This window comes from Mobula hypostoma, chromosome 7 (genome assembly GCF_963921235.1).
Source record: "Mobula hypostoma chromosome 7, sMobHyp1.1, whole genome shotgun sequence".
NCBI lineage: Eukaryota > Metazoa > Chordata > Chondrichthyes > Myliobatiformes > Myliobatidae > Mobula > Mobula hypostoma.
In genome coordinates, this window is record NC_086103.1 from 27,943,342 (window position 1) to 27,959,332 (window position 15,991).

Below are 15,991 nucleotides of genomic sequence, written 5' to 3' on the forward strand. Positions count from 1 at the left end.
GAGGCGTAAAGATGAGTCAACAACATACAAAGTAGGGCAAACAGAGAGCAAAAATATTGAGGCAGTGTTCATGGGTTGGTTCATTGTCCATTCAGAAATCTGAGGGCAGAGGGGAAGAAGCTATTTCTAAAATGTTGAATATGTGTCTTCAGGGTTCTGTATCTCCTCTGCGATGATTGCAATGTGAAGGGCATGTCCTGAGTGAATGGGGGTCTTTAATGATGGATGCAACCTTTGAGGCATCACCTTTTAAAAATGTCCTCGATGTTGGGATAGTGCCCATGATAGGACTGGCTATGTTTGTAATCCTCTGCTGCCCTAGAGCCACAAGGCCATGAGTGGTTGGTGATTATGTAGTTGTAAATAAAATCATTTATGCTTGTGTGTATGTTTTAGGCAAGCACACACTCACAAAAGATTCATGATTCAATTGTCAAGATTGTTTATTGACATTCTTCAGTACATGAGAGTAAAGAAGAACAACATGATTATTACTCTAGATCCAATGCTACATTAGAAAATTAAGCAGAAAGAATACAATAAAAGCAATAAAAATAAATACACAATATTAGCTCATTTACATAGACTGATTGTACATACATAACGTGATGCTGTGTACAGGAGTGCTTGCGTGGAGGAGTTGATCAACCTGACAACTTGGGGAAAGTAACTGTTTTTGAGTCTGGTGACCCTGGCGTGCATGCTGTGGAGTTTCTTCCCTGATGGGAGTGGGACAAAAAGTCCATGAGCAGGGTGAGTGGGATACTTCATCATATTGTTGGCTTTTTTTCTAGCACCTTTATGTATATATGTCCTTGAAGGTGGGTAAGCTGGTGCTAGTGAGGCGCTGGGCAGTTTCTACCCATTGTCAAGCCCTCCTGCCTGCCATGGCACTGTTTCCATACGACACAGTGATGCAGCATGTTCAGATGTTCTCGGCTATACATAGGTAGAAGGTCGCAAATATTGATGTGCGTAGTCTAGATCTCTTCAGCCTTCTCAGAGAATAGACACATTGGTGAGCTTTCTTGACTGTGGAAGATGTGTTCTGGGACCATGAGAGGCTATGCTATGCTCAATGTGTAGTTATTTTTCTTTCCAATGTTACAAAGGGTTGAAAGGGAAGTGGGATTTCTAATTTGGATCCAGCTACTGCTTTCTGTTGGAAAACTCTAGAGCCTCTATAATGTACAAAGGAAGGGCAAACTTTGTCCTTTGTAATTGTAATGCCCTGGTTAAGATTTTTACTGCTACGCTGTGAGATATTTGATTTTAGCAGTTTTTTTGTAGAAGTAGTGTGTTCTGCTGGAAAGAGTGTTTTGGCTTTAACTAAAGATAAGGAGCCATGTTGTCCAACTTAGGAATGTTGCGTCACTCAATCAGGATTGCAAGATTTGAAAGAACGTTCTAGAGTTCGGGGGGGGAGGAGAGTTTTTTGAAGGACAATAAGTCTAATTTGTGGTGTTCTGGTGGGAGATGCATACAGAAGAGGTTCGGGGAAGACGCCTGTAGGATCCAATCCAAAGGGAAGACCTTAATGTAAGGAGTGCTTTGTGAGAGATGGAATCCAAAAAAGGAAATTCTACCTGTGATTGATGATGAGAATTCAGCGCCGTGAGTAAAGCAGTACACTCCTAACTACTCCAGAGTGAGCTCCAACATTTAGGTACACATTTAGACTGGTTTACCTGTAACGGGCCCTTTTTATTTTATTTTTTTTCTTCCCTATTTCTTTTTCTTATTAACTGTTTGATAAAGCTGAAATTAGTCATTATACTTTCTTTATAATTTATGCAGCATACGATCTGTTATTTCTTGGTGACCAGTAATAGTGTATGGGCAGTATTTACACAGCATTCACTCACATCAAGGTTCTTTTAAACAGAATTGACAGCATTCCTGTTTGGTTGAACACCATATCAACCCAGATAAATATTGTTTATGAAAGGTGGCCTTCTCTCTGTTGAGACATGCTGCTGTAAGCAGAGTCACCTGATGAGCCAAGTTGGTATATGAACCTGGTGATAGGGTTGCATGCTCATATAATATATAAATATAATTGCATATAAATCATGACAGCACCTCTACTTCCTCAAGAGTCTGCGGAGTTTCGGCATGTCATCAAAAGTCTTGGCAAACGTCTATAGATGTGTGGTGGAAAGAGTGCTGACTGGCTGGATTACAGCCTGGTATGCAAACACCATTGAGCACATCTACATGAAAAGTTGCCATAGAAAAGCAGCATTCATCATCAAAGATCCTCACCCTCCTGGGCCACACTCTTTTCTCACTGCTGCCATCAGATAGAAGGTACAAGTGATTCGGGACTTGCACTGGCAGGTTCAAGAACAGCTGCTACCCTTCAACCATCAGGCTCTTGAACAAAAGAGGATAACTACACTCATTCTATTTCTAGTGTTCCCACAACCATGGTCTCACTTTCAGGACTTTTTATCTTTTTATTTCATGCTCTTTCATTTCATGTTATTTCATACTTGTTATGTATTGCTATTTATTTATATTTTCATCTGCACAGTTTGTTTTTCATTGATCCTGTTTACAATTGCTATTCTACAAGATTCGCTAAGTATGCCTGAGAAAAAAAGAATCTCATGGTTGTATGTGGTGACACGTATGTACTCTGAACTTTGACTTTTTCACTTTGACATATACTGGTGACATGCAATTTGGACATTCACAGTTTTGCATGTAATATATAAGGGCAAAAGAATTTGAACTCATTACAATTATTTAGATGCATGAATTGCCTAGTTAAAAAATCTTATATTAGGTATGCAAACAAACTGCCTTTGGATAAATCACAATGAACTTCTCTAATTACAGTTGTAAGAATGTTTCATAAGCCCAAAATGGAACAGCTATACATTACGATAATAAACCATATGTCATTATGTGTTTTTTTTACTATAGTTGTGGGAAGCATTAATTGCTGTTTTGGTAAAGGCTATTAAATTATTCAATAATGTTCTAGAAAAAGGTTGGCAAGACAGCCTAAAAATTTTACTCCTGGAACTAAATATGGGAGTGTGATAAGAAGAATGTTTCTGCACTCGAAATTTGCTGTAGCCAAATGCTAACTTAAAAGCTGGAAATACTCAGCAGATCAGGCAGCATCTGTAGAAAGAACAGCGATGGTGGAAATGACAATTTCATTGTATTCTAGCAAAAAGGTGTAAAATTTTATCATATAAATGCAGTAGTTTATGTAGTGTAAATTGTTTCCAAGAGTGCTGAATTTCTTCTTTTTATAATACATGTTGGAGATTTAAAATTTAAAGTATTAATCTTTTATAGGAAACCAGTACTCTGATGCTAAAGTGCAACAATATCACATTACATATCTGCAGAATAACATCCCAGATTAATATTTACAACCTATAGCAAAATCTTTGACTAATTTCCAATTTTCTCTCAAAAGTTCAAAGTAAATTTAGTATCAAAGTATGCATGTATACTATATACAACCTTTAGATTCATTTTCTTACAGACACTACCAGGAATATAAAAAGATACAACAGGATCCATGCAAAGTCATACATAACAAAGACCAATAAATATCTATCGTGCAAAAGAGGACAGCTCATGCAAAATAATTTGTAAAAACATAATAAATAATATTTAGAACATGTGCTGTGGAGTCAGTTCAGCACTGAGGCAGTGAATCCATCCGCACTACTCCAGAGGGCACAATGGTTATACAGCAACAACTGTTCCTCAGTTTGGTGGCAAGTGACCCAAGGCTCCCGAACATCCCACCCCATAACAGGAGCAAAAAGAGAGGGAGATGAGCCAAATGCAGGCAGGCAGGACAGGCTCAGCTGGGGAATTCTGGCTGGTATAGAGTAGTGGGGTCGAACATTGGTTTATTTAGAGGTTCCTAACCTGTTTTTAAGCCATGGACCAATGCCAATAAGCAAGGGGTCTATTGACCCCAGGTTGGGAAACCCTGATTTAGAGCATTGCTGAGTGAGCACTGATTCAGAAGTGGAGAGGATTAGATTAATTATTATTATTAGTTGGAAACTTTGTTTTTTCAATGTATTAAAAAGAAGTGGCTGAGAAACTTCTTTGATTGCATAATGGTTTATGGAAAAACATTTTATCTCAAAGCTCTGATTTTGACAATACTCATTACACTGTCTCTTTTACTCAAACTGAAAGACCTTACCTTGCACTTTATCACTAACAAGCAACCCTTCAAAACATTGGAAAGTAAAACGCTGTACATGCTGGAAATCAGAAATAAAAAGAGCAGATATTGGAAATATTGAACAAGTCAGGCAAGACTGGTGAATGGTGAGTGATTCAGGTCATTAACCTTGTATCATAAAGGCTGCCTGATCTGCTGCGTATTTCTGAGCATTACTCTATTCAATGGTTCTACTTCAAATGTCATTTGGGATAGTTTCAAGCTGTGAAGAAACAACAGCTTTTTCTGTAGTTTTGGATTTAGTTGAAATTTTCAACAAGGAATTAAAAATAAATTTTAATGATTGAGGAAAGAGCTAAAAAAAAATTCTGGATGACTTATCTGCAAAATGTTCCAAATTGAAAACTGCTAATTCCTAAATCTACATTCAACTCAGTTCTTCAACCTCTTCACTTTTTTTACTGTGATATTTTAAACTTAACTTGTGTCTGACGATGCTCTCTACCTTACCTGCAAGTCAGCAGGATACTAATGGATAATTGTGAATGAAAAAGGAAATGTTAACATGGTGAAGCATGAAGAAATTGTGCAGCTGCAAATAATGAGCTAAATCAAGGAGGTACCTGCAATACATCAACAACAAATTTCATGACGTAGGTCAGTGATAATCAGTGAGAATCTGGTTTGATTCTCCGATATTTTACAAAGCAAAGGCAAGGCTTGGGCGGCCATCACAAGAGTCAGCTTGACATTTTTATGTCAGTTTGAATTGACTTTATTTCTTACGTCCTTCACATACATGAGGAGTAAAAATCTTTACGTTATGTCTCTGTCTGAATGAGCAGTGTGCAAACTATAGTAATTTGTAATAAATAGTATGTACAGTAAGATGAACAATAGAGCAGTCAATATAACTTAGAAGTACAATTGATTAGTCTGATGGCCCAGTGGAAGAGGCTGTCCCGGAGCCTGTTGGTCCTGGCTTTAACGCTACAGTACCGATTCCCTGGATGGTAGCAGCTGGAGCAGTTTCTGGTTGGAGGGACGGAACCTCAATGATCCTTCGGGCCCTTATTATGCACCTGTCACTGTAAATGTCCCGAATAGTGGGAAGTTCACATCCACAGATGAGCTGGGCTGTCCGCACCATTCTCTGCAGAGTCTTGCGATTGAGGGAAGTACAGTTCCCATTCCAGGCAGTGATGCAGCTGGTTAAGATGCTCTCAGTTATGCCCCTGCAAAAATTCCTTAGGATTTGGGGTCTCATGCTGAACTTTTTCAGTTGTCTGAGATGGAAGAGTGCTGTTGTGCTTTTTCCCCAAACACAGCCAGTATGTATAGACCAAGTGAGGTCTTCAGTGATGTGAATATCAAGGAATTTAAAGCTGTTCACACTCTCAACCCCAGATCCATTGATGCCAATAGGGGTGAGCCTATCTCCATTCCTCCTGTAATCCACAACCAGCTCCTTTGTTTTTGTGACATTGAGAGAAAGATTGTTTTCTTGACACTACTGTGTCAGGGTGATGACTTCTTCTCTGTGGGTTGCCTCATTACTATTTGAGATAAGGCCAATCAATGTAGTATCATCTGCAAATTTATTTAGCAGATTGGAGCTGTGGGTGGCGACACAGTCATGGGTGTACAAAGAGTAAAGGAGGGGGCTTAGGACACAGTCCCAGGCAAATAATGCATAATTTGTATTATGTTTCTTTACAACATTCAGCCTGTCAAATCTGTACTTGTTCTTAGAGTGATCCTCAGACCCTCCCCCCCACCCCTGCACTTGTTGGTATTAGTTTATAATTGTACCAAGATACAGTGAAAAGCTTGTTTTGCATTCTGTTCAATTATTAGATAGTGCTTTAAGGTAGAACAAGGTAGAAAAATAATGCAAAATAATGTGTAAAAACTACAGAGGAAGTGCAGTGTAGATAAACCGTAACATGTAAGATCAGAAAGTAGATGATGAGGTTTTGAGTCTATCTTATCGTACAAGAGGTGCATTCAAGAGCCTGATAACAGAGGGGCAGACGCTGTCCGGAGTATAGTGAAGGAAATAAGATGCCGGGGATGCTAAGACAGACCTCATCAACTACCAGCTCACCTATATGGCCAATAAAAAAAAACAGATGGATCATATCTGTTACAAGTAGGCAATCACCCTCAACGGCACCACCTCTGATGGAAGGAGACCTACTGAAGAAAGAGAATGGAAACACAAATGCAGAAAACGGAGAGCGTGTCACCAAATTGTGAATAAAATTTGAAGTATAATGGTATCTATACTTTGCAATGAAGGCTGGTTCTTCAAGGTAGATGATTAGTTGTATAGATCAGAATAGAATGACATTGGGAAAATGGATGGCAGGGGATCAAAGTTAAGGCAGAGAGGTCAAGTTCCACAGCCTTAATGGCAAGGCAGACCACGAAAGAAAGAAGAAAATACTTAGCATTGGAAGGCATCCAGCCCAGCTGAATGGGGAGTGAACACAAATAAGTTGGTTCCTTTCAGTAGTTGGCCCATGGTCAAATGGACAGTCCAGGAGGGGGTGCCACTGGGGCGAGGTCCTTGCAGTTATTCAAATAGAGACCACCCCCAAACCCTCCAGTAGATCAATCAAAAAAGACTGGTTGTCGAGGTCATTCTGGCAATCTGTCAAAGCATGGAATGTGAGCCGTTGCCTGTAATCTGAAACAGTTACATTGCTGAATCGGAAACAGTCACAGGAAAGATACTGGCATAGATAGTGGAATAGTTAACAGGCAGGAGGCAGCGAGTGTGAATAAAGGGGCCTTTTCTGCTTGGCTGCCGGTGACTAGTGGTGTTCCTCAGGGGTCAATATTGGGACTGCTACTTTTCACATTGTTTTTCCATGATTTAGTTAATGGAACTGATGGCTTTGTGGGAAAGTTTTCAGATGATACAAAAATAGGTTGAGGGGTAGGTAGTGCTGAGGAAGCAATGCAATTGAGCAGGACAGACAAATTGGAAGAACGGGCAAAAAAGTGGCAGACGGAATACAGTGTTGGGAAATTTATGATAATGCACTTTGGTAAAAAGGAACAATAGTGTAGACTATTATCTAAATGGGGAGAAGGTTCAAACCTCAGAGGTGCAGAGGGACTTAGGAGTCCTCGTACAAGACTCCCAGAAGGCTAATTTACAGCTTGACTCTGTGGTAAAGAAGGCAAATGCAATGTTGGCATTTAGTTCAAGGGGAATAGAATATAAAAGCAAGGAGATAAGGCTGAGACTTTATAAGGCACTAGTCAGGCTGCACTTGGCATATTGCCAATAGTTTTGGTCCCCATATCCCTTAACTATATGTGTGAGCTATGGTCCTTTCTGACATTCATAACTCTTTATTTTCCAAGTGGTAAGATGATCTGGTCTAGAGAGGAGCAAAAGAAGATGTGACAATATTTGTAAAATCTTGGAGGTTCTTGAGAGAATGATAGCTTGTGATAAGACTATAAGACCATTCCTTCATTCCCGGAATCATCCTTGTGAACTTCCTGTAGACTCTCTCCAATGACAATGCATCCTTCCTGAGATATGAGACCCAGAACTGTTGACAATACTCCCAAGTGTGGCGTGAGTAGTGAATTATGAAGGCTCAGCATTATCTCCTTGCTTTTATATTCTATTCCCCTTGGAATAAATGCCAACATTGCATTTGCCACCTTTACCACAGACTCAACCTGTAAATTAACCTTCTGGGAGTCTTGCATGAGGACTTCAAAGTCTCTCTGCACCTCTAATGTTTGAACCTTCTCCCATTTTAGATAACAGCGTGCACTATTGTTCCTTTTACCAAAATGCATTATCATACATTTCCCAATACTACTCCATCTGTCACTTTTTTGATGTTAGTACTGTACTTTCAAAACTAAATATATTCTGATTCAGTTATGGGTATGATAAGAGAAATCTGATTTTCAGCCTTTTGCTTGCAACTCAGCAGAGACCTGACAGTTTGGGTCTAAAAACTTGGCAATGAGCCGCTTGCTGACTTGAACAGCAGATCTTTGAATGACTCGTTCTTGTATAATTAGTGCTAATTAGCATCCTTTTTCAGTCATGCAAAGCAGAACTCATTTGATTTAAAATTTTATATTACCAAGTTTAATGATGTTATATACTTTGACTCATAATATAGTTATGACTACCCCTTATACTAGAAGTAAAATATTGTGGGTTCAAGTACACTTAAATGCACAGCGGCCAAAACACCAGACAGTGTACAAGTCATAAGGGTTTCCTACCTCCTGAATTATACTGTGCTATTTCTGCTAAGTGATCCGAAATTTCATTGATGCAATGTATTACAAGCTGTCCAATAGTAAATCTACACAGTCATGGCTACGCATGCCAATTTGTTGAAAGAAAAATTTGAAACTTTGGCGAAACTGCAATATATTCTTTGTAGTTTGCAGCAGTTTTAGAATTTCCGTGTTTTCTAATATGGTAAAATTATTCTCAGCTGTCTGTCATTTTTTTTTACTCCGAGTTCTCTGAAGTTGAACTCCCAAAGGAGCTTGGTATGGATGTGGGAAGTTACAGGGCTCCCCTAGCTCTTAGGATGGAAAACCCTGATGAAGATCTCTGTCTTGTTGAATCAGAATTAGAATCAGGTTTATTTTGTCAAGATACTTGTTGTTTTGTGGTAGCAGTACAGTGCTGGACATTTTTTAAAAATAATCATAAATTGCAATAAGTAAAAAGTAGATAGACACAAGTTTACAGACATGCATACATACATATATCGACTCTTTATTCCTTTCCTGAGTTTCTCCAGCATTACCAGTATGTGCAGAATCTCTTATGTTATTGATTTATTGTCCACTGCAAAGTCTTGTCGAGCTATGCCTACCCCGAAGAAGTTTAAAAATCTTCTTATTGCCAGGAGTTCTGTCACTGTTCCCCCTCTGTGATCTCTGCTGCTGTCTGACTCTTCAATCACGTGCTTCCCAGACTCACTACAACAGCCATGTGTCCTTCCTGGGTACTTGTCATCTATCAGTTTCTAGCTTGTTCTCCTACCCCACCCCCCTTCTTATTCTTATTCTGGCTTCTTCCTCTTTCCGTTTTCAATCCTGATGAAGGCTGTTGACCTGAAATGTCGACTCTTTTTTCCTTTCCTTGACCTGGTGAGTTCCTCCAACATTCTGCAGGATAGATAGGTTAATAAGTAGAATAGCAAAGTTGTGGTCATAGTCTGGTCAGAAATCTGATTGATGGCAGAAGAGAGTGTGTGTCTCAGGCTCTGTGTATCTCCTTCATGATGGTAATAATGAGATGAGGGCACGACCTGCATGATGAAGGTCTTTAATGATGGATTCTGCTGCCTTCAGGCACTGAATCTTGAACGTATCTGCAATGGTGGAAAGGCTTCAAGTCTAAGTTTTTGTCACCTGAATTTTCATATGCAACCAGATGAAACAATGTTCCTCCAGACCATGGTGTACCCACAAAACATATAACACACACAGTACATAATCTCTTTTGTCTTGTCCATGTTGAGACTCAAGTTGTTGTTCTCACACGATTTGACAAGTCTCTCTAGTCCCTCTCCATATTCCGACTCATCAGTGTTGCTGATGAAGCCAACCACTGTAGAGTCATCAGTGGACCTGATGCAATTAAAGCTGAATCTGGCAGTTCATTCATAAGTCAGCGGTGGACTGAGCACACAACCCTGGGGGGCACCAGTGCTCAGCATGATGGAGCCTGAGATGTTGCTGCCAATTGGGACTGACTGCGGTCTTTCCATTAAGAAGTCCAAGATCCAATTACTGTGACAGGTGTTAAGTCCCAATGAGAACAGTTTTCCTCTCAGCCTCTGAGGGATGATCGTGTGAAATGCTGAACTGAAGGCGATGAACAGAATCTCGGCATATTAGGCATCATTTTCTAGGTGGGACAGGACAGAAAGGAGGGGTTGAGGCTATGGCAACATCAGTACACTAGTTTGAGCAGTAGGCAAACTGGAAGGGGTCCAATGTAGCTGGAAGATGGCATTTTATATGATCCATTACCTGCTGCTCAAAGCACTTCATAGCTTGTAGCCCTCATGGAACTGAATGAATCTACAACCCTCTGAAGTCTCTTTCAATCCTGTGCATTGGAGCTTCCATTACCGGGTGGTGATAAAACCAGTCAAACCCTGGAATAGTTCTCCTTATTCTTCTTTCTGGAAAGAGAGCCAATTAAGATGCTCCCAAATTGATTATGTTAGAGTTTTTTTTTTAATTTCTTAATCATTTTTTGTGTTTGATATTTGCTATTTTAAAAAAACATTCCAAAAAGCTTTAAAGAATTTTATATGTTTTCATCACATAATTCTATTTTCGATTGATTGTCATATCGGCCGGGGGAATTGCTATCTAGCACAAAATTATGTTGTATAGTTCATCTTAACCTGAAGTAGAGTAATAATGTACTCATTTATTGACATCTTAGCACCTATGGTTAAATTAACTGGTACTTTTCACTGTGCTTACAATATTTTTTCCAGTTTACAGCTGTCCACTTGCAGTTTACCCAACATTAACGCTGTTTTCCTTTCAACATCAGTACTTAGATGTTGAAAAACTTGTACCTATTTATTCAGTCATTGAGTTTTGTTAACACAGTTTCCCCGAAGTTGTGCCTTTCAAACTGCATTCTTCAACCTTCCTGAGATATGTGATCTTCTGCGACCTCAAGTACAGCCTCACATATGTGCCCTGACCACTTTGGGGTCAAGGTCATAGTCACAGTCAGCTTCCTAGCCTCAGGATCATTCCAGGCTGATGCTCCTTATCTCTAGAACATCTCACAATCTGCTGTTCACTCCTGTATTATCAAGGGCACCTAAACTCCGTATAAAAGGAGAGGTGATTTCATCTACTTTTCCTTCAGCTGAAGTAACTAAATGAATAGGGTACTTGGCCCTTTGAGCCCACACTGAGAGCATGGGCAACCTTGTTATTACCTCAACTCCTCATGACTCTCTACGCCCCAACCCCAAAAACGCTTTCTGGTTCCTGCTTATCAATTAATTGTCTAGCTCTGCCTTAAAATATTTAAAAGATCATCAGAATGTGTGGTGAGACTTGCAGCTGCCCTCAGCATATCCTTGGCTGTGGTGGTTAGAAACATAGAAAACCTACAGCACAATACAGGCCCTTCAACCCACAATGCTGTACCAAACATGTATTATTTTAGAAATTACCTAGAGTTATCCATAGCCCTCTGTTTTTCTAAGCTCCATGTACCTATCCAGGAGTCTCTTAAAAGATCCTATGGTATCTGACTCCACCACCGTTGCTGGTAGCCCAATCCACACACTCACCACTCTCTACGTAAAAAAAAAAACTTACCCCTGACATCTCCTCTGTACCTACTTCCAAGCACCGTAAAATGGTGCCCTCTCATGTTAGCCATTTCAGTCCAGGGAAAAAGCCTCTGACTGTCCACACGAGCAATGCCTCTCATCATCTTATACACTTCTATCAGGTCACCTCTCATCCTCCACTGCTCCAAGGATAAAGGCTGAGTTCACTCAACCTATTCTCATAGGGCATGATCCCCAATCCAGACAATATACCTCTTGCCCATCCTCTGGGTCTCCCCCCCTTGTCTTTCTTCCCGGACCTCCTGTCCCATGATCCTCTCATATCCCCTTTTGCCTATCACCTGTCCAGCTCTTGGCTCTATCCCTCCCCCTCCTGTCTTCTCCTATCATTTTGGATCTCCCCCTCCCCCTCCAACTTTCAAATCCCTTACTCACTCTTCCTTCAGTTAGTCCTGACGAAGGGTCTCGGCCTGAAACGTCGACTGCACCTCTTCCTACAGATGCTGCCTGGCCTGCTGCGTTCACCAGCAACTTTGATGTGTGTTGCTTGAATTTCCAGCATCTGCAGAATTCCTGTTGTTAACATCCTTGTAAATCTCTTCTGCACCCTTTCTATAGTTTTCACATCCTTCCTGTAGTGAGGTGAACAGAACTGAATGCAGTACTCCAAGTGGGGTCTGATCAGGGTCCTATAAAGCTGTAACATTACCTCTCGGCTCTTAAACTCAATCCCATGGTTGATGTATGCCTTCTTAACAACAGAGTCGACCTGCGCAGCAGCTTTGAGTGTCCTATGGACTCGGACCCCAAGTTCCCTCTGAACCTTCACACTGCCACAAGTCTTACCATTAATACCATATTCTGCCATCATATTTGACCTACCAAAATGAACCACCTCATACTTATCTAGGTTGAGCTCCATCTGCCACTTCTCAGCCCAGTTTTGCATCCTATCGATGTCCCGCTGTAACCTTTGACAGCCCTTCACACCATCCACAACACCCCCAACACAGATAACACTAAATGACACCTTTCATGTGTTTCAACGTGCATGTGATGAATATATCTGAATCTAAATCTACCAAAACTTAAAATGACTAGTTCAAAGGTCTTGTGACCCCATCTGTCTTAAATTACACATTATTTTAAGTGGTGACCCTTTGTTATAGATTCTCCTATGTGAGAAATATCCTTGTTTTATCAACCATGTCAAGATACTTCAGTCGAGTTGCCTGTCACGCTTTAAAACTTCACTGGATATTGGTCTGGTCGTCCCAACCTTTCTTTATAAGACCACCCACCAATTCTCGGTAACAGTCTTGCAAACTCTCTCTGAACTGCCTGCTTTGTAGTTATTCCTCGAAGAAGGTCTGTACTATACTCAGTGCTCATAATGTGATCTCACCAGTGCCTTGTACAACTAAAGGATTTCACCCTACTTTTTTTTTATTTGATTATCCTCACAGTTAATAATAACATTCTTTCAGATTTCTAATTACTTACTGTATTTTCATGTTAGCTTTTTGCGCATTGTGCACTGGCACACGTAGATCTCACTTCACCTCAGAAACCCAGCATTCTTTCACAATTTCAATGATTTCCTTTTAATTTTTTTCCTGGCAAAATAAATATATTCTCATTATACAGCCAGTTAGCATATCCATATCCGTTTGTAACTTCTGTCCTCGCCACAACTTGCTTTCCTCTCTATACTTGTGGAATCAGCAAAATTTGTAATTGTCTTTGTCATGTCAAAAAGTTACACTGTCTGACATTACATTGAAACCAAAGGTAAAAATGACTAATTTCAGACCTGTAAGGTTTTATTGCAGACATCTTCAAACACTTTATAACCACTGTGCCATATCAGTTAACTTTCATATCTGATGGAAATTTCAGCAATGCCTTTCTGTGCAGCACAGAATTATCACTTTCACAAAGAATATTTGCATAACCTACATGCCTTTTCCATGTCATTATCAAGCAATTTTGATGCATGTCTACATTGAATCAATTGTGTTACATTGTGGATCTTTCTCACTCCCCTGTTATACAATTAGCTCTGCGTTTTGCAGACTGTTTAAACTGCAGATTCATAAAGTCATATAGCATAGGAGCAGAATTAAACCATTTGGCCCATCAATCCTGCTCCACCATTCCATCATGGCTGATGTATTATTCTTCTCAACCCCATTCTTCTGTCTTCTCCCCATTACATTTGACACTCTTACTAATCAAGAACCTATCAACCTCAGCAAAACGATTCCCTCTCAGAATGGAAGGTAAAACCTTGTGTTGAAACTTCAGTTGCAATTGTTTTCATGGAAAAGGCTTGGAAGAGAAAATTTCCACCTGCCTCTCTTCCCCCTGATTCTACTGCATATGTGATGTGAGCATTTCATGATGAAAAGAGAAAGAAAAGAGTGAGATTAAATCTTTCTTGCTGTGCTTTACTATCTGATATAATCAGACCTTTTAATTGAAACAGACGGCTTTGGCTCCCTCCAGAGTATCTTTTAATCGAAATATTAGAGCTTCAGGATAGCTCCACTGAAACAATAATTGTCACTTCAGTTTGTTTTGGACTTAAAGCCATAAGCCGTTTGCAGCCGCATTGTGAAATATCTTTGTGGTTACCGTGACTCACTCTTACGGAGAGATTATGCACACACCAATTTTGTGAATATGAGTTGTTTCAGGATTTTATCATAACTCATTGGGTTACTGTGAGCAGCTGGCACTGTTTGAACGCAGTGTGACTTGCATTTTTAAAGTCTCATTATCAGACTCCAATTTTGTGTTCAATCCATTGTTTCTAAAGTGGATATGTTTTAATCTGCTGGTGAAATAGCCAAGGTACTTCATTTTCAAATGTTCCCAGATATTGAGAATGACATGGGCAGTCGGTGATAGAGGTGATCAGTGCTATATCTATTTCATCATATCAAGACTTTCTCCTTTGCATAAGACAGGATAAATATAGAGTGTAACAGTAAACAGGCAGGATGTGTCAATGATAAAAATATATATTGGGCGTTTAAAAGGGAATGAAGAGAGTATGAATGATAGTGGGTAATAAAACAGCAGATTTGGGATACAAATGGAGTGTTAAAGACTAGAGTAATTGAATTTTGTGAGTGTATTTACATTTATTTGTTTTAGGGTTGGAGAGTGGTAAGCAAATGTAAGTGGAGAATTCTGTAAAGTGTGAGATGCCGAAGTCACATGATAGCAGACAGACTTTAGACAGAAGGACAGAATGTGCCTTGAAGAGTTTTCATGAAGTGAGAGGCTCATAGAAGAGGAAACACAGCACAATAGTTAGAAGTGGAGGTTTCAAACAGTCTAAAAGTAAAGCCATGCTGCAGAGGCTGATGAAGAAAAGCAGTGAATATATCTTTGTGAGAACATATTTCTTGGTTCTTGTGTTGTGAATTTGAAATGGTGGGGTAGGAAGGTGCGATACTGAAGAATGCAAAAGCGGTGGAGGAACTGGGGGTGGGGGTGTGGGGAGCCAGGTCTGTTCTCATGGAAATTATCACACCGTTACTGTTATGATGTGGGCAGCACAAGTGGTTTGCCAGTTGAGCAAGATAGATTAAAAGTGTCGTTATCTTTCAGTTTGTTGACAGCAAGGGCCAGGTTCATGGAGTCATAGAGTAACACAGCCTGAAATCAGACCTAACTCATCTATGCTGACCAGATCCCAATTGCCTGCTTTTGACTCATATCTCTTCAAACCTTCTCTATCCATGTAACTGTCAGATGTCTTTCTCAGATATTGTAATTATACCCACCTTTACTGCTTTCTATGACAGCTCATTTCATATGCCCACCATCCACTGTGTGAAAGTGTTGCCTCTCAGATCTATTTAAATCTTTACCTTAAATTTGTCTCCTCGCAATTTTGACCCCTGTACCTTGGGGAAAAATACTGTGAGCATCTATCTTGTCTACTATTCTCAAAATGTTTATACCTCTTTAATGTCACCCCTCAGCCTCCTGCACTCCAGGGAAAAAATATCCCAGCCTTTACTGCCTTTCTTTCTAACTTTCTTTCTAAAAGGCGGGAGGAGAGCGAGCAATGCACCGCGTGTGCGCAGCCCTCTGGTGAAAAATGATATCATATCCATTAAATAGGGGCTGTTGACAATTCTGATTTGATGGAGAGGGACGTGAAAGTACAGAGGAACATCTGAAGAAATTTCTGAAAAGCTCATTCGCTGCTGTCGTTACTGCGTGGTCGGGAATGTTTCGGAGGGTAGGCCTCAAAATCCCCGGCTTTGCCTGCTGTTGGTGACCAAGATTGAAGTCAAATCACTCGGACAGAGGTGGCGCTCAGTACTCGGTGTCGGAGAGCTGATCAGAGCTCGAAGTTTTCAGATGACTCAGAGTCGGACTGTGGTCGGCATGGCAGGGAGAGTTCTTCCTTCTCCCGTCTGCGTGAGATGTGGGTCATTTGAGAAGCTTTGAACTT

At 40.2% G+C, this 15,991-nt stretch overlaps 1 protein-coding gene across 1 annotated transcript in view; it reads left to right on the plus strand.

The window, feature by feature from the left end:
• The window catches only part of LOC134349198 (teneurin-2-like), a 3,136,038-nt gene that overhangs the window by 1,998,074 nt on the left and 1,121,973 nt on the right, over window positions 1-15,991 (plus strand). The window lies entirely within an intron of this gene.